Genomic DNA, 23,405 nt, shown 5'->3' with positions numbered 1-23,405 from the left:
CCTTACGCGCTGTGCGTCACTTCGGTACGTTGCACCAATCACTACTCAGCGCCACCACGCCAGCATGGACACCTGGTTGCAGGAGGCAACGCGGCGAGTTGTGCGCAGTGTTTCGATAGTACTATACTCAATTTCCGGGCAAGTTTCAAGCCAACGAAGTTCATATGTGTGTGCCGGAATATCAGAACGTTTCTTCGTGGTACGTAGCAGCATTCCACTCTAGCCATTATGGTGTATTCCAGAGCCCTTAGTGAGTACAGATGTCCGCCCAATGAACACTTCTTTGTCAGCGAGTGCTCTTAGAATGAAATACGGACGTCCTTTGACGAAAAGATATATTGTGTGGAATAAATATAATGCGCGAACTTTGCTGCCAGTAGTGGTCAACGGAAGGCTTTTAGGTTATGTTTACGTCCCGTGACCGCTTTGAGAGCACCTCGCGTATTCAGCTTAGCGGCGCCTTCTACACTTCGCATCCGATCTGCGCGTCTCAGCACAGCTGGTCTTGCTCGCTCTTCGTCAGCCCGGCCTCGGTCAGAGGAAAGTGACAAGTCGAAGACACCGTGAAGCGGAGAAGCCCAGCGCATATGCTACGTCAGCGCACGCGAGCGTTGCAGCTAGGCGGAAATTAGGGCGAGTTGGTAAGTGTTCATTTTCGCTCTCAGCGCCACACGAACGGGACACAAGACGAATGACTAGCACAAACAGCGCCTGTTTGTGGTAGTCCAACTTTTGTCCCGTTCGTGTTGCGTTGCAGCTAGTCTTGTGCACCGTGGTCTTGTTCATGCTCTTTCCACTCGGTTGCTGGTGATTCTCGCAGAGCGCTTTTGTAGCGAGAGCTACGCTGGACTACAAGTCGAGCATTTCGCGGTACTTGGGAGAGACCAGTTGTGCGCATGCGCTGTTGCCATGGAAATCGAAAAGGAGCAAAGTGCGGAGTGCCCTTCACCGTCGCCGCTGCCACGCGCCCTCTCCACCGTCAAAGCCGAGCCTGAGGTCACGCTTGAGGAGCAGTTGTGCGCATGCGCCGATACCATGGTGACCATAGAGACCCCGCAGCTGCGCCACGTTCTTCGTCGCCGCCTCGCCGCACGCCGCTCTATCACCTGAACCCCGTGTCGCATGCGCAGTATTCCACAGGCAGAGATGTAGAGGGCCTCTGTATCACGTTTTACATGCATGTAGAGAAGGAGAGTCCAGCCGCTGCAAAACGGTGGTATATACAAAAGAAGACTAACTCTTCTGATACTGAGGTTGTCGCCTGGCAGCTGGCTTGAACCAAATAAGAACGCGGGAGTATGTGTGCACGTGAAAAAGGTATCACCGCTGTCAGACATCTTCCTTTGGTCGCGGTTAATAATGGTGAAGCATGCCGCGTTCGGCTTCTGGAAAGCTGCATTTTCATCCAAGGAGTCTAGGTAGCATAAGGAACATTTATCAAGCAGATGATTGATGTGGTTCCCACATGTATGCCAGTCTACGGCATGGTTTCACAGTTTTGTGTGACTTGGGGTGATTTCTACAGGAAACAGGACTCTTTATGAGGTGTTTGACAGAGAAGTTTTACTTTAATTTAGCTTCGAACCCTCACGCCCAGACTACAAAATGGGGAACTACTATAGAGCTTGTACACTAAAGAGGCTCTACCAAATCGAAATAGTGTATCGACAAAACTGATACTGCTGCATGCTACTTCATAGACCATCGGGCAGTCTTCGTCTCTGTCAAACAAAAAGAACAAGAGGTGCGTATACCCAATGTCTCTCATTGCTAAACATACAGTGACCACAACAAGCTCATCCAGGGAAACGTACCTCCCGCTACGTATATATCGTGGCATAGCCGACATAAGCCAGTGCCAATTTTTACTGCCAGTGGCGCACCGAGCACTTGTTATCTGAAGTAGGTATGTAGGTAACAACTGACTACTTTATTTCTGAGAGGTCTTAGGGAGGGGCTAGAGATCAGACGGCCGCAAACCCTTGCGCCGCGGCGGCCTTCGCAGCCCATGTGACCGTCCTCTCGAGCGGCAGCTTCCGAGCTATGCAGCAGTGCCTCCCACTGGTCAGTTGTGGTGACTGTTGTGTGTGTGAAGGTTAGATTTTGACATTTCCAAAGGGGGTGGTTTGGTTTGGTTTATGAGGGTTTAACGTCCCAAAGCGACTCAGGCTATGAGAGACACCGTAGTGAAGGGCTCCGGAAATTTCGACCACCTGGGGTTCTTTAACGGGCACTGGCATCGCACAGTACACCGGCCTCTAGAATTTCGCCTCCATCGAAATTCGACCGCCGCGGCCGGGATCGAACCCGCGTCTTTCGTGCCGGCAGCCGAGCGCCGTAACAACTCAGCCACCACGGCGGCTCCCAAAGGGGGTGCGTTAGTGTGGCTGGTTGTGAGGAGAATTACTGATTAATCCTCCTGTTGGTGTGGCTTTTCCTCTATGCATCCAAGTTCGGGCCATAAATAATAGTAAAAAAAGTGCTGCGAAATCACTGACCTGCCCGTCATTGAAATGCGATGGCAGTAATAGTTAATAGGCTCTCACCACAGAGTCTACAAAGCAGACACACACCTATTTCGTTGACTAACCGAACAATGTTCCACAACCTGCGCTCTGCATTCAGGAACCTCCAACAAATGAGCCATGAAAAGCGAGCGGCCGTTTCCTACCGAGCGCTCTGATGCGTGAGTGTACTGCTACAGCACGTACTATCAGTGACAAAAGTTCCAGGACGCGAGAAAAAGCTTTTAGGCGCATAGGAACAATATCTGCAAACGAGCACCTCATTTCCTTGCCGAAAGAGGCGGTGGTTGCCTATTCCCAGAAGGTACTGGGCGGGTCGTTGAGTGCGTGTAAATAAGCATTTTTGAGCATAATAACAGGGCTCACGGTTTGTAGTATGGCTACTGACGTATTCCTTCATAGTGACCCCCGCGACAACATGTTGAACACTCCACTGCGAGCAACACCTTAGACAAAGGGGCAATATTCTGTAGCGCAAGCGACCATACCACCAAGCCCTTTTTCGCCGAAACAACACCTCAGCCAGCGCTGTCTGAGCCACTCCCCACCAATGCCTCCTGAAGAACATGCCTGAAGCGTTAGGAGTTTTTCTGCCCACGAGTTTCGAGTAGCGGCGGCGGAGCGCGCTTCGCTGCCTCGAGACCGGCCGTGGTCAACGTTTGGCGTGGTTCTGCCCGCCGTATGGCGGCGCTGTCAGATGACCCTCTAGCAGACGACACGAAGGCAGCACAGAATTTTCTTGTGACTGCCATTGCAGCAAAAGGTATACGTTCTGGTGCGCTGTTTGTTATATTATTTATGTGGTGTGTTTAGTGTTACCGTTTGACAAGTGACGCGTCGATTACTGCAGTTGCTGGAGCGAGTAACGAGCGAAGATGATTTTCTGTTGCGCTCCGTTTTTCATGTCCAGTCAGCGAAACAAGAAGCCCAGCGTTTCGTTCCATGAAATTACTGCCGGCTTAGAACTGCGCGAAAGACAGCTCAAGTTAATTAGAGGAAAAATCTGGCAGCTGTGCACAACATCAAATTATTCTGCAGTTTGTAGCTTGTATTTCCAGTCAAAGAAATGCTGCTGTAGATAGTTTGACTCCATCCTACAAAGACAGGGGTGGACTCTTTTACCCGACGTCAGCGCTCCGAAGAGTGTTACATGGCCTCAAGATGTTCGTCGAAATCATGCTCAAAGACCGAACGCATCTTCCAAGGCCACTGGACACATGCTTGCTCTACATCTAGTGTGAATAAAATCGCGGGTTTGCCTGTTCTGACCTGTGAGAACAAGAAAAGCGGCAACAGGGAAGCACTGCTGCATATTATATGCAAGTTCATCACACCGTTGGTAACAAGCCATGCACTTGACATAACAGACAAGAACGCAGATGCGAAGATGAACAAGAAATCTGTTTATCCAAAAATTCCTGCAACTGCAGTAGCACATGCCATTTTCCCATGTAAGTGCTCACATGTCTGCGCTTTCAAGCGCAATTTTTTTTAAATGTTCACAAGTGACTCGCCATGTCTGATACCCAAAGCAAAAAATCGAGCTCAGCAGACGAGTGGCCCAGCATCAGCTGCCAAGCAATAAATGGCTGGCCCAACGTTGGCTGCCTTTTACGGACCGTGATTGGTTTTTGTTCGTGGCCTTTCATTTGGCGATGACCGGCAGCCTTTTGGCAAGGGTCATCGGGCCAGCACGGTGGCCGTGCTTGGGAGGTTCATGGCCTAGTGGCAGGGTAGAGACGGCCCGCCCCTGTCGCGTGCTCTGTTCTGGCATACATTGCAATAGATATGTGATAATTGATTGAAAATTAGATTTGTTAAAAACTTGATTATCAGATGATGATTATGCAAAATGTAAACATTGACCTCATGTTTACCAGCGGCACCTGAGTAACTACGCTCTGGTAAGCAATGGTTCAAATAACAGCAGCAAGATTCGTTTGTTTTGAAAGTTTTATTTGCAGATGCATGAATAGATCTGCACCATACACGCCATAAAAATAAGAACCACAAAGCTTGCAAAATACAACCACATGCGCTTAAAGTTGACTAGCACAACAACATCAGTCAGAACAGCAAGAGTTGCAACATACTCGATTAAATGAATACGCCTTAGTAGTGTTAACCTGCAACTGCACTTTCAAATGTAATTGAGGGATATTGGCATCACGCAATGAATATAATACTGAGAACTGAATAACTAGAATACGCGCACGCCATCCGCAGTAGTGGGGGCATGTTTATACTCTGTCTGTCCTACCTATAGTGCAAATTTACGTAGCTATATAATGTGTCACTAAATATCCAAAGTTGAAGAGCCACATTTGGGATAAAAACGAAGTTCATATTCACCAGATTGAAATAGTGCTTTCATGTGATACACTGTTGAGCTCAACACATTCCAGCCAGCACTGAATCACAGAATATAAACACACCGGCCACAAAAAAAGGAAGCGCCAAGTGTGTAAACAAATGGCCAGAGCACAAAGGCTTACAACAATGTGGCAGCAAAAACAACCCAGGGGCAATTCAGTGAATATGTGTAGCCTACATGTACCAGCAACAGATGCAGAGCAGTAGAAGAGCGCTGGGTGTTTAGGATCTATTCTGCAAGTACGTGTTACTCACCAGCTGCAGACTTCCAAATGTACACATTAAAAACCTGTTACATTAAAGTAACAAAGGTGTCCTAGGTTTTCCAAGAGAAACTACACAACTAAAAAAAAGCTCACTCACAGAATAGAAAAACAGCAGCATCAAGAGACAATTATTGACGGCTCCAAACATTAGCATCTGCAAGCTTTCACAGTTTAAGGACTTAACCGCAATACATAAAAGAGCAGCACATTCGCAAATGTAATAACATACAACGCTTAACGAAATGTTCTTCCATGAGAACCCCAGTTGCTTTAAAAGCCTCTTTAATGCACTGTAGAAGACAAAGACATGGAAGCCAAGGGTTTATTAGTATGTATATTATGTTTACAAACTAGGCTATCCGCAATAGAAGGCAAGGAAAGAGAGGACGATAACTGTTTAACACAAGTGCTGATTATAGACGGGACCTAACCTCATTAGCATTATTAACAGGAGAACATTTTTTACACAGAATTATGACACCCACCTGGCACTGGTTTAATCGAAACACATGACCTGTGCTTGTTGCATGCAGTGCCAGACCAACTGAAATAAGCCAGCGGCTGTTTTACCTTCTACCTCTTGGTTGAGCACCACACGGAACAAGTGCAAGTCGTGGGTGTGGATCCAAGCAAAACCACTTGGTTGTTCTTTATACTTTGTGAAAACTCCTCTCTGTCTAAAATGGTCATGGGAATAACTCCCTCCTGTCGTCAACATGAGCGTAAAATACATTCCTCGTCGCTTTCTTTGCATAACTCGTTGCTTGATTCTTTTACTAATTTAATACAGAGCAGTTGGTTTCAAACATTTTCAGAAGGAACACTTCACTTATGCAAAAAGAATATCTAACAGTTCTGTACACAAAATGTGACAATATTTTTGAACCTCAGGCTGGAACACTCTGGGGCCACAGCTTTATCCTATGCCACTGCTGCTGATCCTGGCACTGTGTTCTTTCATTACGAACGCCCTCCCTGTCCTGGGCCCCCGTATGTCATCGTGTGACCAATTGGGGCTCCAACTGGGGCAAGTGTTGCATCTGGAAAGCCGCTTCATGCAAAGCCTGCACACATGCATATGGAAGTTCAATGCAACAATGTGCTGACGCACATACATACAGTACAGTTACGTTCACAACATTCATGCGTATTACACTATGTTTAGTGGGCTTTTGAAAAGAGCCAACTTTATGCCTGACGAAAACGTTGCAGATAAAATTGCATAACAAAGTACAATGGGAACATTAGAAGTTACATATGCATTAAGGTCTCAATTCATCGGATTATCTCCGAATATGACCTTGGGTACAGCACTCACAAGCATGATTACAAGTATAAATTCTGCATAACCTAGCCTACCGGCATAAACCAGCATTCTGGGGAAAGCAGCCGCACCGACCCATACAACGTGTTGGCTAATATGCGAGTATATATATATATATATATATATATATATATATATATATATATATATATATATATATATATATATATATATATATATATATATATATATATATTTATATATATATATATATATATATATATATATATATATATATATATATATATATATATATATATATAAACGTATTTCGTTGCTAGAGGCAAAAATTCAAAGTTGAAAACGCTTCATTTAGCCATAGATTTATTTTGAGTCGACGTTTCGGACTCAAACGTCGACTCAAAATAAATCTATGGCTAAATGAAGTGTTTTCAACTTTGAATTATATATATATATATATATATATATATATATATATAATATAAATATATATATATATATATATATATATATATATATATATATATATATATATATATATATATATATATATATATATATATATATATATATATATATATAAATATATATATATTTCGACATATCAAATGTGCCTGTATTATCACTTCTTGCACTTTAGGGGTAGCGTGAGAGGTGAACAAAAAGAAAAACGCGGCCTCTTTCATATTTTAAATCACTCAGACGCTTACAGTCTGCCCTAAAAACCGAAATAAAAACTATTAAGAGATTCTCTCGCGAAACCTGGAACAGAAACAGCTCGTGAGAACAAATTACTTTACTAGTGCAACCAAATACCATGCGCACTTAGCCACTTATGAATGTCGCCGCGTGGTATCCCTTTACTCATATCTTGCGCACTATCACAAAGAGACCACACAATCAAAATTTGGTGCCTCATTTAATAAAACCTCGCATAATTTTAAGTGGGTCCTCAATACTCGTCCCGACATGACACAACCTGCCATCCGTGACAGCGGCGCCTATGCACCGACAAAACAGTGTGAACGCATTTGAATTTAGGTTAGATAACATCTGAACGCTTCGCTGCCACGACGTAAATACAGCGAAAGTTTGGAACACGTTCGAGTTAACGCTTGCAAACTTAATTAGCAACGAGCCTCAGATAAGCAAGACATGAAAGACACGCAGTACGTCAACACGCGGCTTCATTAATAACACCGCGGAAGACATCTACTGTTGAGCCCAAACGGCAGTTTCTGCCACAACGTGCTTCAGCAATCATCGCTTACCTGAATTCGTTAGACACCGGAATAGGATCCCTTACTTGCGAGTTCAAGCAAGCCTGCAAAACGTCCGTCACATCCGCGCCACGCCGCTGCCCTTCCAGTTCCATGATCCATCGAGCGGCTATTCCCGCGCACAGCGCACACAGGCCGCCAAGAACAAAGACGTCTGAAGCGCTTGCGCAACGGTTAATCACTGCTACGGTTAATCACTGCTACTATGTGGCGCCACCATCTGAAATTAAAAATAAACAATAGCAAAGATAATAGCATGTAGATAAAAAAGTGCACAGACCACCATCCGCGCGCCGAGGCTCCGTTAATTGTTTGAAAACCAGCATCGTGCGTGAATGCATCAAAATGAGGCAAGGTCTTTTTGTCGCAGTAATCTCATTGCATGTTTCAATCCGTCCCCGGTGCGTCTATACAAGGACGCCGCGAATAACAAAACATTAAAAGAGATCCAAGGTGCACAGCCCGAGCGCAGGCCCGCAAAGGCAGTTGTAATTTGGCAGTGAGGTCCTACAAGCATCCTCAAATGCATCTTGTTGTTAGCTGACGTACTCTGAAATCGAACTTATATTACCGAGGCTGCCTAAAAGCACGCTCATACCATTCGAGTGAGGAAAAGCGTGCGATAAGTGCTGAACTGAAATCACAGAGCCCGAGAGACGTACACAGTCGTTCAGCCAGGGGGACAGCAGAAACCTAACTTTCCTCGGGCAGACGAGCGCCTAGAGGAACCACAGCCAGAGGCTGAAAGTTAACGACGACGACCTACAATGGCTGGAGCGAAAGGCGCGCGACAGAAGAGGACGAAGGCTGTCTCTTGGACGTACACGTCCTTCTTCTTCTTATTCGTCCTTAAGAGGACGAAGAAGAAGAAGAAGGACGAGTTCGATTCACACTAGGGAGAAGGCTTGCGTAAGTGCCACCTTACCCACCCTTAGAACCCTTTGAAGCGTTCTGTTCTGTTCTCCACGTGTTCGATTCGGACCTGCTCTGCTCTGCTGGGAACGATCGGCTAAGTTTCGGGTGTCTTCCCGTTTTGTGGGCTTTAAGCACACGTTAAGGCGGTAAGCCTGGGCTATGTCTACCCAGTCTCCCGGCCAGGGGAGCTCCTCCTGGTCGGCTTCTCTATCCCCTGACCTCCTGTCTTTGGAAGCTTTTTTGCGCAGTGGCATCGGCAGTATCCCTGTTGCGCTGGTGCCTCAGGATGGCAGTGCAATCAAGATGACCAACCCTGGAGCTGTTCGGGCTGCTCTCCAGTCAGCCACTTCTCATTATGAGTCAATCTCAGATGTACGCCACTTTGGACGCGGCTGGATTCTGTGTAGATCGCCAGACCTCGACTATATCAGAGAGTTACTAAAGGCCTCATCCTTTGGCTCGCTTCCGGTAAGTTCATTTATCTCTTCACCTCTGGCTTCCACGAAAGGTATCGTTCGAGGCGTGGACTCTTTCCTGTCTCCAGCCGAGACTCTTGAGCTTCTGTCTGCTGCAGGTGTTGTTGCTGTGCACCGCTGTAGCCGAGATGTAAACAACATGCGGGTGCCTACCGAATCTGTGATTGCCACCTTTGTCGGAACTTCCTGCCTCTCTCAAATCAAGGCATAGCCTCTATTTTTTCGGGTACACACTTTGTCATCTAGGCCTCTGCAGTGCAACAACTGCTGGCGCTATGGCCATAGCGCCGGCGGTTGCAAATCCAACTTGCGGTTTTGCAACTGTGGGGATGGTCATGCAACGACCACCTGCAGTGAGCAGAACGAGAAGTGTGGCTTTTGCGGTAGGGCTCACTCTGCAAACTACTCAAGTTGTCCCTCCCGAGCGCAGGAAATCCAATTTCTAGAGCTAATTGACGGAAAACGCTGTTCGCACCGTGACGCTATTACGCAGTTGAAAGAACGTGCCCACGGTTATGCAGGTGTTACCGCTCGTCAAGAAGTCATGTTAGACTCGACGCTGTCCCAGGCAATTGCGGCTGCTGTGGAGGCTTCAATGTCTAAAATCGTAGCAAGGATTGTCGCAAGTGTATCGGAGTACCTTACAAACGTTATAGCAACTCAGCTTACACATGCTGTGCAGGCCGGTTTGGCCCCTCTCTCTACAGCATTTCATTGTACTCTTACCCAGTCTACAGTTCCTGAAGCATCTCAGCCCTAGGAACGTACTAAAGCCCCTTCCGCGGTACTTACCTCGGATACTTCGAGTGATGATGGTATCATCTATGATTTCGTGATGATGGAGCCTGATGCGCCGGTTCCCAAGCGAAGCGGGTCCCCTATGTCTCATTTGTCGCCTTCTCCACGTGTCCAGCCCTAATCAAAGAAGCAACAGCTTGACATCAAGCCCAAGGATACCATTTTGGGGCAGGCAGTTGCTGCTGCAAGGCTTTCGCAACCATAGCGTCGTTGCGAGTTCTACAGTGGAACTGTCACTCAATTCTTTCAGCTTCCACAGATTTATTCTGCATTTCTACCCAGCTTACTCCGGATGTCATAATTTTGCAAGAAACGTGGCTTTCAACCAACTAACATTTTCATTTTTAAAATTACCGTTCATTTCGGCCTGATCGCCAGTCAAGAGGAGGTGGTTTACTAACTTTAGTCTCTTCAAAATTTTGCCAAAGGGCTAAGGTATCGTTCCAGCAAATGTCTCCTGACTGTGAGATTTTGGCATTAGACTATGTACTTCCTGGGTGCTCTCCATTTTCAATAGAAACTTGTTATTTTCCCTCTGGAGTACAGGATATTAAACCTCCGGACAAGTTACTCGCTAACTGTAAAAACCCAGTTCTCGTGGCTGGCGAACTTCAATTCTCACCATGTGTCGTGGGGTTTCAGGACTAACCTATGCGGCAATCGCCTTTGGGAGTGGGTTTCTGATCACAATCTTATGTGCTTACATTCAGGATCAGCCACTACCTTCGCGCACAGAATCAATCTGTTTTAGATCTCACGTTCACTAGTCCTGGCATTCACGTAACAGATTGGTCGACTGTTGATTGTGGCACCTCAAGTGATCATATACCTATTCATTTTGATATCGTATCTCGTGTAACGCCTGCGTCTTCTCAGTTGCGGCCACATATAAATAATGACAGATTTCAGACGACATTGCACTCTGCCCTTGCGGCAGTGGCTAACATCGCCGAGACCCACCAGTCAACAAGCATATGTCTGGCTATAGAAGAATGCCGTAAAAAGTCGGAATTTCGGTTGGGGCCAACAAAAGCAAATTCTTCTACCTGGTGGAATGCGGACTGTACGAGAGATTACAGCCGGAGGAATGCAGCTTGGAAAAAGCTTCTTCATAACCAATGCCCAAATAACTGGAGTGATTATAAATTCTTTGCAGCCACCTTTAAACGCACAGTTTCACGTGCGAAGGAAAAATATCACTCAGAACATTTCGATTATCTTTAGGAGTCCGACAACCGACATGCACTATTCAACTTTTGGAGTTTAGAAAACTGTTCACGTCCCCTAGTAATTTACAGTCGTTAGTTATGTCGCCTAAAGAAGCTAACCAGGTGGTTGAATTAATTTCTACGGGCCTGCAAAAGCTTTTTTGGTCTCTACTGCCTTTCTGACCAATGCTGTTTGCGTCAGTGGTGCCAAATAATAATGCCTCACAAGTTAATCTATCGCAGCTTTCCCAGGTTGTACAGAGATTACCTGCTGCTGCGACTGGCCCTGGTGGTATCACTACAAAGATTCTCAAGATTCTCTATGAGGAGTCTCCCGACTCCTTATTGCACCTCATTAACTACTCTATCAAACATGATTGGATACCTGCTGAGTGGAAGCTGGCCAAGGTGAATCCTTTACTGATAAATCAGAGTGGATGCTATGAATTGAATAATATTAGGCTAATTTCTTTAATATCAAACGTTGTAAAGTTAATAGAAAAGGTGTTATAAATTCGGGTGCCAGCCTTTGTGGACAGCAAAAATATACTCAGTCCGTGTCAACTCGCATTCCGGCCACAGTGTTCGATATGGAATGTACATGCTGATCTTGAGAGCAGAATTCTCCTTGCTCGTTGTCAACGCCTGGTCGCGACTTTGGTTACGCTACACGACGCCAAAGCTTACGACAGTGTAGGACACTACATCCTAATACATAATCTACAGGCTCTTCAGTTTCCAGATTATATAGTTGCTTGGATATCTGCATTTCTTTATAATAGGAAATTCTTTTCTGTCCGTAATGGTGTTCATTCAGAGAATTACAAACAAATCAGAGGTGTACCGCAAGGAGCTGTTCTTTCTCCTGTGCTCTTTATTATTCTGGTTGAGCTCAATTCCTCTCAGTGAACATGTACGCACTTACGTCTATGCGGAAGACATTGCGTTTTATTCGGCTGCGCCGGATATACATTCCTGCATGGTCTGTTGCAGTCATACCTGAGTACACTTGAGCTCTTGCTGAGCAGCTTACACCTGAATTTAAATCTTAGCAAGTGCGCCATCCTTGTTTTCTCTCTACAGAAACCTGTAGTGGTCTCTCACTTGCCACTTGCAACCTATACCGCAGGCTCAATCCCTTAAATACCTAGGAGTCATTTATGACGAGAAACTCATCTGGCGACCCCACATTGATCATGTTGCGGTGAAGGGGGCTTGGGCCGTGGGCATGTTGCGCAGACTGTGTAGTACCCGTACGGCATGCGAAGAGATGCGCTATTAATTATTTACAAAATGTATGTCAGGCCAGCCCTGTATGTCAGGCCAGAGTAACAGCCCTGGAATTGCGCAACCGTACTCTCCCGCCACCTGCGATGCCTCACGACGTTCAACATCAAGCCGTGCAAGTGGGCCCAGCTGTTACCTGCGCCGGCTCCCTTCGCCAACGGGACCCGGCCATCTTCAGTGAGACCGATGATCAGGATGTCAAAGATTGGCTCACGTCTTACGAGAGAGTGAGCCTTTACAACAAATGGGACGATGCCAACAAACTAAATAACGTAATTTTTTATCTCACCGGCGTGGCTAACCTGTGGTATCGGAACCACGAGGTGGACATCCGCACCTGGTCTGCTTTCAAGACAACCTTCTCAGCAGGTCGGCTAAAGTTTTACCAGTTACATAGAAGACGTCATTGACCTATGCAAGCGTGTCAACATCGACATGTCAGAAGCTGACAAGATTAAACACATTTTGAAGGGTGTTGACGACGAAGCCTTTCAGATTCTGGTAGCGCGCGACTTGCGCACCCTTGCTGAAGTTGTCACCCTCTGCCAAAGCTTCGAGGAGCTGCGGAAGCAGCGGTTCCTGACCCGACAGCACCCTAAACAGGTTGAGTCGCTTGCTGGACTGACACCAGCGCCTGACACCTCATCGCTGCTGCAACAAATCAAAGACTTTGTTCGGGAAGAAGTGGCGCGTCAACTTTCTCTTCTGCCGAACTCTACAGGGCAAGCTCCAGACTTGGCACCGGCCCTTCGGCAGGCTATCCAAGAGCAGGTTGCCGAGGCTCTTCCACCAGCCCATCCGCCACCACCTGTCGCCGCTCCGCTGACATACGCCGACGTTATCGCCCAGACGCCGCCCCCAATGGCCGCTGCGCTGACATACGCGGACGTAGTCGCCAGACCTCGACCGCCTACCTATGCTTTGCCTCCACCACCTGCGGGAGCGGTGGCTCCTTCTCTTCGGCCGGCTCCGCGAGTCAGCAATCCCTGGCGCACCATCGACAACCGGCCTATCTGCTACAATTGCGGCTTGCCTGGTCATGTGGCCCGGCTTTGCCGCCGCCGTCTCCCAGTCTACGCGCCACGTCCTCCAGCTCCCGCGTACTGGCCTTCCACTAGTCAGTACTCCGGATCTGCTGAGCCGCCGTCTAGTCGTCCTTTTTCTCCTGACCGTTCAGCCCTTTATAGACGCCGTTCACCTTCACCGAGGCGCCGCTCTGTTTCTCCTATGCGACGTCGCTCCAATCTCCCTCAGGAGGAAAACTAGGTGCCGCAGTTCCTGAGGCGAGAACTGCGTCCCTGTCGAACTTTCCAAGGCCTCACATATCCTCTGCTAATCTGATCGAAATTTCTCACGAGGGCTTTACTGTCTTGACCCCTGTGGACACCGGTGCTGCGATTTCTGTTATTGACGAAAGGGCACCGCCTGTTGTCCTTGTGAAAAAGAAAGGTGGCTCCATACGCTTCTGTGTCGATTACCGCCGCCTTAATAAGATAACGCGCAAGGATGTCTATCCGCTCCTCCGAATAGATGACGCTCTGGACAGTTTGCAAGTGGCGGAGCTCTTTTCCTCCCTCGATTTACGTTCTGGGTACAGGCAGGTCCCCATGGAAGCGGCCGATCATTCCAAAACTGCTTTTTTGACCCCCGACGGATTGTATGAATTTACTGTGATGCCATTCGGCATTTGTAATGCCCCTGCAACCTTTAAACAGATGATGGACACCATTTGCGTGGAATCAAGTGGAAAATGTGTCTATGCTATCTCCACGACATTGTCGTCTTTTCCCCCGACTTTGAAACCCATCTATCCCGCCTGAAGCACGTTGTCACCTGCCTCTCTGACGCTGACCTGCAGCTCAACTTGAAAAAAGGCCGTTTTGCTGCGCGTCAGCTGACAATTTTAGGACACGTTGTCTCTAAGCAAGGCGCTCGTCCCGACCCAGCTAAACTTCGCGCTGTCGCAGACTTTCCCAAACCCACTTCCATCAAAGACTTGCGCAGCTTCTTAGGTCTGTGCTCTTACTTTCGGAGGTTGATTCGCAACTTTTCTTCGATTGCTGCGCCTTTAACACAAGTGTCCGGCAGTTCCGACTTATCGATGTGGTCTCCGGCGAGCGATGATGCGTATAACACCTTGCGCCGCCTCCTCACAGCGCCGCCCATACTGCGCCATTTCGACTCGACCGCTCCTACCGAGGTCCACACGGACGCCAGTGGTGTCGGCCTCGGCGCCGTACTCGCCCAGCGCATCTGTGGTTTTGATGAACACGTTGCTGCCTACGCAAGCCGCAGACTTACGAAGGCCGAAACTAATTACTCCGTCAGTGAAAGTGTGTTTGGCCATCGTATGGGCCCCTGCCAAATTCCACCCGTACTTATATTGCCGCTCTTTTGACGTTGTGACGGACCATCATGCGCTTTCTTGGCTTTCTTCCTTGAAAGACCCATCCGGCCGCCTTCCCAGGTGGGCTCTTCGTCTGCAATAATATGACATCCGCGTGGTCTATCGTTCCGGCCGCAAGCATCAAGACGCTGATGCCCTGTCCCGCTGCCCACTTTCGGCCGAGATCGCCAGCATTTCCACCTCTGACGTCTCTATGTCGTCCCTTCACACCAGCGACATGCCCTCAGCGCAACGTACTGACTTCTGGATCGCTTCTCTTCTCGACTTTCTCTCCAACCCCCACGGCTGCTTCTCCATCCCGTGCTCTCCGCCGCCATGCTTCCCACTTCGTGATTCGCGATAACCTCCTCTATCGCCGGAACTACAGCTCCGACGGCCGCAAGTGGTTACTCGTTATTCCTCGCCACCTGCGCACGAACATATGCGCCTATTTCCACGCTGACCCACAATCCGGTCACGCGGAAGTTTTCAAGACATACACCCGCATCCGACTGCGCTATTACTGGCGCGGCATGTACACCTTCGTACTTAAATACGTACGCGCCTGCCTCGTCGCAAGCCATCTCCTCATCATTCTGTTGGAGAGTTGCAGCCACTCTCTTGCCCACTACGCCCGTTCGACCGTATCAGCATTTATTTCTACGGCCCGCTTCCGTACACTGCGGCCGGCAACCGTTGAGCTATCGTTGCGGTTGATCATCTCACGAGATATGCCAAATCCGCCGCCCTTCCGTCTGCCACAGCGACAGACGTTGCCTCCTTTCTTTTGCAACATTTTGTCCTTCGTCACGGTGCACCTCGTGAACTGCTTAGCGACCGCGGATGCGCCTTTTTGTGCGATGTCGTCACCGCCCTGCTCCGCCAGTGCAACATAATCCATCGTACCACCTCCGCCAATCATCCGCAGACCAACGGCCTCACCGACCGATTTAACCGCACCCTCGGGGATATGCTCTCTATGTATGTCGCATCCAACCACTCGAATTGGGATCTCATCCTCCCTTATGTGGCTTTCCCCTACAACACCGCCCAGCAGTCCACTACCGGCTTCTTTTTCTTCTTTCTTCTTTACGGCCGTCATCCATCTGCTACAATAGACACCATTCTGCCTTATCAACCTGACGCCTCCGAATATACCCGTTTCCGAAGCCACGCAACACGCAGAAGATTGTCGCCAAATCGCCCGATCACTCACAACTGACGCCCAGAATCGCCAGAACTTCCGCCACGACAACGCTCACACCATATAGCACTTCTCTCCTGGTGCGCTTGTGTGGCTCTGGATACCATCAAGTACTACTGGACTCTCCTCGCAATTTCTCGCCAAGTATCACGGCCCCTACCGTGTCCTGGAGCGCATTTCTCCAGTTAATTACGTCGTCGAACCCCTCACGCCATCTCCCGATCTCCGCCGCCGCGAGACCGTTCACATCCAGCGTCTCAAGCCTTACTACAACCCCTCTATATTGCAGTCGCCGTAAGTCGCCAGGACGGTTCCTCTTCGCCCCGGGGGTGATTGTGAAGAATATGATGATGCAGACAAAGCAGATGACTCGTGAAAACGAAGAAAATGGCCCTGCGCATCAGCCGTATTGCTATCGCCACGTGCGTCTGTGCCCGACCTGGTTGCCCTCGGATTGTTCTCGCCGCTGCTCCCTTCCTCCCAGCTCTTTCAAACAAACCACCGCCTTACAATGCAAAGACTACTTGAGCCTTTAGATGTGAAAATTTATGACATTCTTCCTGCGCTATGCAGAGGGCCCGCTGTCCCCACTGTTTTCGACGATATTTACCCCCAAAATGGAAAACTTTTTTGCCACACTGTATTCTAAATGGTCTACTGCACGATTATCTAAGGATTCTGCATACAAAAATTGCAATCGCAACCGACGCATCGCAGTGCAATGAAAAGACAGGTGTGGGAATATTCTGTTCGCATTTTTCTTTTTCACTGTGGCTTCCAGATTTCACCCCTTTTTTCAGTCAGAGTTTCTGGCGGTAGTACTTGCTCTACGCAAGATAGACACCTCTATTACCGCAGTGGCAGTAATTACCGATTCTTTATCTCTGTGTTCGTCCCTCCCCGCGCATGTTGACGGTCGCATTTTCAACACATTCTTATCCCTGCTTCCTCCGCATTTAGTATGAGTTCCCGATCACAGTAGTGTGAAAGTTCATGAGATTGCTGATGCGCTCGCAAAGGCTTCCCTAAGCGGCCCCGTGTTGCCTGTCATCCCGGCTACAGCCTATATTACAGCATCTAGGTTTCGGCGGCATGCGTTTTTAAGCACGCAAGACACAACACTTGTAACATCGGCGGATTATTAGCACCTCAGATATTGTTAGAACCGGCAAGTTTGTCGATCTCGGCAGCTTGAAGTATCTCTGATGAGGCTGCGGTGCCGTATAAATCCTCTAAATTTCTATTACACAGGTCAGGTTTGGCGCTCTCTGCACTTTATGCATTTTGCCGTGAGCTTGAATCCATTGAGGATTTTTTGCTCTATTGTCGCCGATACACCTCTTTGAGAAGAAGGTTGTTGGAGGAATCCTTGCGGCCCCTTGGTCTTAGTTTAATCAGCCCGCTCTTGCTAAACTTTGCCGCCACCATATTTGGGTTCAGCAACAGATCTGTTTGTACCGCTGTTCTAAATTGCCTGCTAGAATCTCACCGACTGCCATGCCAAGGGTTACAAAATTTTCTTTCCTCTCAATTAGTACATTTGGCTCAATAAATCCTTCCAGTCCCTCTCTTTATTAATATTATTATTAATTTTGAATTCAAAACTTTCATCTCTTTTCTGTTCATGAGAAAGAATTCTCTGGTGTTGCTTTCCCGCGTGCTTTTCATTTTAATCACTTGAATTTAGGTGAATAGTCACCCGATTCTTGGCCGATCCCCCGTGTGGATGTGTGCCATTTTTGAATAGGCTAACAACAACTACTAAGATGAGGCAGACAACGACAACAACCAGGATGACACTTACGACCAGTGCCAGCAGTGTCTGAAGAGAATGGTGGGGCGCGCCATTTCCCGTACCTTCAGCCTCCACCGAGGATGACTCTGCCGAAGGCAACAATTCAGAGCAAGGCATGGCGTCCACCACGACGCCCCGCGACGAAGAGGAATGCCCTGTCGACAAATGCCAGGTCTCCAAGAAGGTCATGCGAGGCATCCAGAACGCGGACCCGCTGTGGTTCGTTGCGCTGACGTCGGGCCCGCCGTTCCTCGTGCAGCAGAGGCCATCACAGAATGTCAACGTGCTGGCAAGACATAGGAAGGCCGCCACAGAGTCGAACCGGATCGAGAACAGCGGCAGATGCGTGTTACAGAACCAGACAGTTTCCCTACCGATCAGCTCTGGAGGCACACCTTTCGTCAAGCCACAGGACTTCGACCGGAAGGTCCGATTTTCTGTTTGCATATCGCTCTTGCCTGTCCTGCCACGTTTCTCCTCTGATCTTTCATTTCAGCTTTACCCATACCCTCACGCACACTCATTCCCCCTGCATTTTCTCTGTGCAGAGAAGGCTTCCACGAACCTGGCTGGCCGTGGAGGCACTGACTCGCCGGGAGGACTTCGTCAGTGTTACGGACTGTGTGGAACCGGCGCGATGGACTATGACCCTTGAGGTGGCCCTCACGACGCCACTGCGCATGTTGATAACAGTGCTGTCATTTTCTCGTCAATAACTAAGCGACAAAGAAGGTGGCAGGAAATCGTTTCTTGTCTATATGCAGCTGCTGCACAGCTGCTTGAAACCCTACCTGCGGTTATCGCAATGTTCTTCAGTACGTGGTTGTAAATTTCGCTCAAATTCAACAACGTGCTGTTCAAGATTTCTGATAAAAATATTTTCCAAATTTCTGCCGTCAGAGTCATTAACTATGTTGCTATGCAGAAACGTGCAGCCGAAAGAACCACACGTGAACATGATGCGGATTCGTACTTGCGTTTTTACGCGCAGGCTTTTTCGTCTGCACATGCCCACCTGGCTTTATACATCCTGCTGAATTTTGATGTACGGGCGTATGAACAAGCAGCCGGTATCTTTGTATACGAGCACCCAATTCCAGCGCATCACTGTGCACGGGGGTCTTTTGCATTTCGCCAGCAGACGACTAAAGAAAATGCACGCTATCTTTCAGGTGTCGCTGCCCTCCACAGCCAAGCAGTGAGTGAGTGAGTGAGTGGAGTGAGTGAGTGAGTGAGTGGAGTGAGTGAGTGAGTGAGAGAGTGAGTGAGTGAGTGAGTGAGTGAGTGAGTGAGTGAAAACTTTTGAACGAATGTGTAGAGTGGTGGCCATATGCCCAGACCATGCAGGTCTCGGCCCGCATCCATTCGACGGCATTGACTTGAGTGTCTCGATCGTCGCTGGCCTTTGCTGGAAGCCACGTGTCAGGTGACGGAGCAGTCATGAGTTCTGCGGGTGGAGAATGCTCTTTACAGTCCCAGATTGTGTAATCTCAGGTAGTTTTTTCGCCGTAGAGGCGGCAGTTTGGGCTAGAGATCTGAGAAAATATGTGCGAGTATACGTTTTGGGTTGGGGAAGGAGTCGGTCTTAAGTCTTCTACAACCACCTGCTGCGCCCTCGAGAGGGAACGGTGCGGAGCCGGAAATTGCCTGTACGAGTTAGAAATGGGTGGTGTACTCGTGTTAGGGGGTTAGGGCTTCGCGGTTGCCTCTTGGTTAGAACTGTCCTCTGCGCGGCTGGCTCTAACTCGGGCTTGTGCGTGGGCAGCCTCTTTCCACGTTTTCCGGCCTGCGCAGGGACCCATACCGTGTCAGTATTTCACTTAGAGGATGTCTCGTCAAAATTTTCCAGGATAATTCTGGCCGTGAGTGAATTGCGTCCTTTGACAAAGTTGATGATGGCGCATTTGGAATCACTTACGGTGGCTTTAGCGTCCGTAAAGTCAATGGCAGCTGCAATCTCGGCTTCTTCCTCACTTTCCGTGTTTTTGGTGAATATCGTAGAGACGATTAGTGGGGTGACCGGATGAAAGTCTCGAGCATGGGATACCCCGCAGATGGCGAATCTGTGGCGGCTGTCTTGGTAATTGGCTGCATCTGCGCAGATATGTCTTGGAGTCTCTGCAATTGTCAATGCATAGCTCTTGTTCTTGCCTCCCGACGGTAATATTGGGTTTGCGGATTTATGACTTAAGGTCGAGGTTTTATTCTAATTTCATTTCGGAAACGGCTGGGAACGGTGCCTGGTTGGTCTGTCACACGATCACCTTCGATTCTGAGTCTATTTAGGATGATTCTTCTCTCAACGGTGCTGGAGAGTCGAGTCGTCTGTGTGATTAGATACGTTCATTTAAGTTCAGAAAAGGTATTGTGTACTCCAGGGCAAGGAGTTTCTCCTTGCCTGTGAATTTAAGTAGGCCCAACGCCGTTTTACATGCATGCCGGATTAGGGAATCAATTTTTTGATCTTCTGCCTCCTTGAGATGAACGTACGGGGAGGCGAATGTAATTTTGCTGATGACGAAGGCTTGATGGAGTTTGTGTACATCATGCTACTTGATCCATCGTCTCTTGTTGGCGATGGGCCTGATCATGTGCGCCTCCTGATGTACTGAGCTATCGAGCCTCTCCAGGGATACACTGTTGCTGGGGGTGTTGGAAATGTGGAGTCCTAAGTCCCGTCTAATCCCCACTTCTTCCATGTTTTTTCCTTGAATCTTATGGTGACTTCCAATCGCAGAGTTGGAGCACTTCGGGAGCAACGTTTTCTGCTCTTTTCGGAGCAACTCTATTCCAAACGCAGATCTGAGCCACGGATCGCGTCTTCCAATCGCAGACAGGGAGCGGTTGCCGAACCGAGATTGCTCCGTGGAGCAGTCGGGAGTTTGCGTGGCGTTCTTTTTCAGCGGCGCTAGCGGCGCCCCTCATTTCCGGCGGCTTGTCGCGTCCGCCGCGCCGGCTCCTCTCCGCGCTCCGTAGCAGACGATCAGCTTCTCCCGCCGCGGTATGGACTCGAAAGTGAATCGCGCACTGGCGCTCGCTCTGCTTGACGACAGCGAGTCGGAAAGCAGTAGCAGTGCAGAATCTTCGATTGAAGATTCAGGCTTTAAATGTGATACGGAAATCTTCGCCTGCAAGGCCGCTTTCCAGCACATATTTATCATTCCTGCGAAACGCCCGATAGTTACCGGATTCATTGAAGACGTGGTGCATAAGTATTCACCCGAAGAGGTAGGCCATATACCGCATGAATAATTGCATGCCACCTTTTAAGAGGAATGATGTGTAACTGTTTCGTTATTATGCAAAATTACAGTTCCGGAGGCACTTCAGATTGTCACTATCTGTTGTTTGCTGGCTAACTGCCGGTTTTGCCACTTCCGCCTTCTGCCCATCACACACCCAGGGCGGCGTCCCAGCAAAGTCAAGTGAAGTGCACATTCTGTGCGTCATTTGATGAGTTAATTGTTCCCGTTTGTTTTGTGAATATTTCTGCATGCTTCCAGTGCACATTCAACGATGAGAGAAATTAAAGTAACGGGTATATTTCGTACATTCGTTCATACCGCACTAATGCTGAAATTCGCGATTGCTGGTTCATGGTCGCAAGTTGTAGCGCTTGAAGGACAGGGACGGACCGGAGGTGTCTTGTACTTTTGATTGTTTTGTTTTCATTCGTTTTTTTTTGTTACTGCGCAGGTATGCAGCAAACAAAACATCAATGAGAGAAGTAGCAACCCTTTTTGGCGTTGCAGAAAGCTCTGTGCACCGAATGCTGATTAGGGTGGCTGACTACATACTAACGCTGGGACCAACAGTAATAACTTTCCCCTCCGACCTCAACAAACTGTCGCAAGACTTTGAGAAGGTCAGTGATGGTAATATTTTTCAATGATGCTGTTGTTTTCTCCTTGCCTTATTTGGTTCCCAGTTTTTCCTCTTTTTATATTTCTACTGGTTTATAAATAACTTCTTTCACAACAGATTAATTGACGTATTGTTCTCTCATTGTTCAGCACCACAAAGTTAAAAAATTATAAAAACATTCCGCTATGCACCTTGGCTTCGGTGACTGTTGGCTTCCTTCACACACACACACACACACACACACACACACACACACACACACACACACACACACACACACACACACACACACACACACACACACACACACACACACACACACACACACACACGCACGCACACACACACAATACGTCATTTGTACGTACTGCATAAACTGGATTAATTCGTTATTAGAAAAAAGGCTGGCACGAATGCCTGTTTATAGAATTAAAAAAATGGGAGGGAGGGGGCATATCCATTATAAGAAGTTGCGTTGTTCTCTGCAGCTGTTATTCTTTTGGTGCGGTATTTATTGTGTGCTATTGTATAAAAGGCGCTACATGACTAGTCATGCAACCCTTTTTGCATTTTTGTTTGCATTTGGCTTCAGTTGAAACTTTTGTCATTTACTGTCTATCTGCGCAGGTTTCTGGAGTTCCCGGCGTAGTCGGCTGTCTGGATGGGTCTTACGTCGAAATTCAGTGCCCCAGCAACAAAGTAGCAGCAACCTACTGCAATGGGCACCACCACTTATCGCTGACGCTGCGGGCGGTCTGCAACAACAAGCCTCGGTTTGTTGACACTTGTGTGGGTTGTTCAAGCAGGATCCATGACTCGAGGGTGTTCAGAAAGTCTTCGCTCCTCAGAAAGCTGCCGGCAGTATGTCAAGCGGGCAAGTATGATGTTTTGGGGGACGCAGCATTACCTAATGCCCCAAATTACCTAATGCCCCACATTTGGAAAGACAGACTGTGCATCATCAGGCATAAATATTAATATGAAGAGTGTTCAGAATATAGTTTTATAGACTTCTAAAAATATATATGCACTCTGTGCTGAGTGGTGTGTGCGTGTACTGTGTGATGTCCGTGCACCTTAAAGAACCCGAGGTGGTCGAAATTTCCAGAGCCATCCACTACGGTGTCCGTCATAGCCCGAGTCACTTTGGAACACCAAGCCCCATGAAGCATAAACCATAAGGTTCAAATAAAAGAAAAATGTTTCCGCTAGTAAACCTAACCGTACAAAACAAAGAACAAACTTTTAACTTCACAAAAAAAACATGGCTGATTGCAAGTGTACGTGATGCCAAATAAACATGAGAGGCAGTACTCACGCTTTCTCGGATCCAGGTTATGGCAGCGAGTACGGTCGATGCCTAATCACTGCGCTGTAAGGGTCATATATTTATAACTTTATAGACGCAAATCTTACCGCTTCTGACAGCTGGGTGATTCCATGAGATCAAACTGCCTAAATATTTCGTTTTTCATTTTCTCAATTATTTTACTTATTATGCGCACATTGATCAGTAGGCCAAATGTGAATTTTGCGTTGTGAAAATGCAAATGTTTCAGAGAAAAGTTATAAACGATATCAAGGCAGAGGCAGCATTTTAACGCAGAGCTCAATTTCGCTAATTTGCCATGACGTAAGTATCTAGATATGAAAGCATGATGTGTATAATATTAGTGCTAAATGTGCAGGTGAGAGGAATATGTGGGCTTATTTCCGCTATTTTGAGGAAGTTGTCGCTTGCTG

The 23,405-nt window shown here is 47.9% G+C and overlaps 1 long non-coding RNA gene across 1 annotated transcript; it reads left to right on the top strand.

The window, feature by feature from the left end:
* Positions 1 to 8,579: 8,579 nt before the first annotated feature.
* On the top strand, positions 8,580 to 22,954 carry LOC144132196 (uncharacterized). The gene is made up of 3 exons (XR_013314723.1): positions 8,580 to 8,638; positions 21,495 to 21,663; positions 22,290 to 22,954. It is a non-coding gene; the product is annotated as an uncharacterized LOC144132196 (long non-coding RNA).
* The last annotated feature ends 451 nt before the right edge of the window (positions 22,955 to 23,405 follow it).

This window comes from Amblyomma americanum, chromosome 1 (assembly GCF_052857255.1).
Source record: "Amblyomma americanum isolate KBUSLIRL-KWMA chromosome 1, ASM5285725v1, whole genome shotgun sequence".
NCBI classification, from domain to species: Eukaryota; Metazoa; Arthropoda; class Arachnida; order Ixodida; family Ixodidae; genus Amblyomma; species Amblyomma americanum.
The sequence above is the reverse complement of the archived record's forward strand: the minus strand, read 5'-3'. Positions and strand labels throughout refer to the sequence as shown.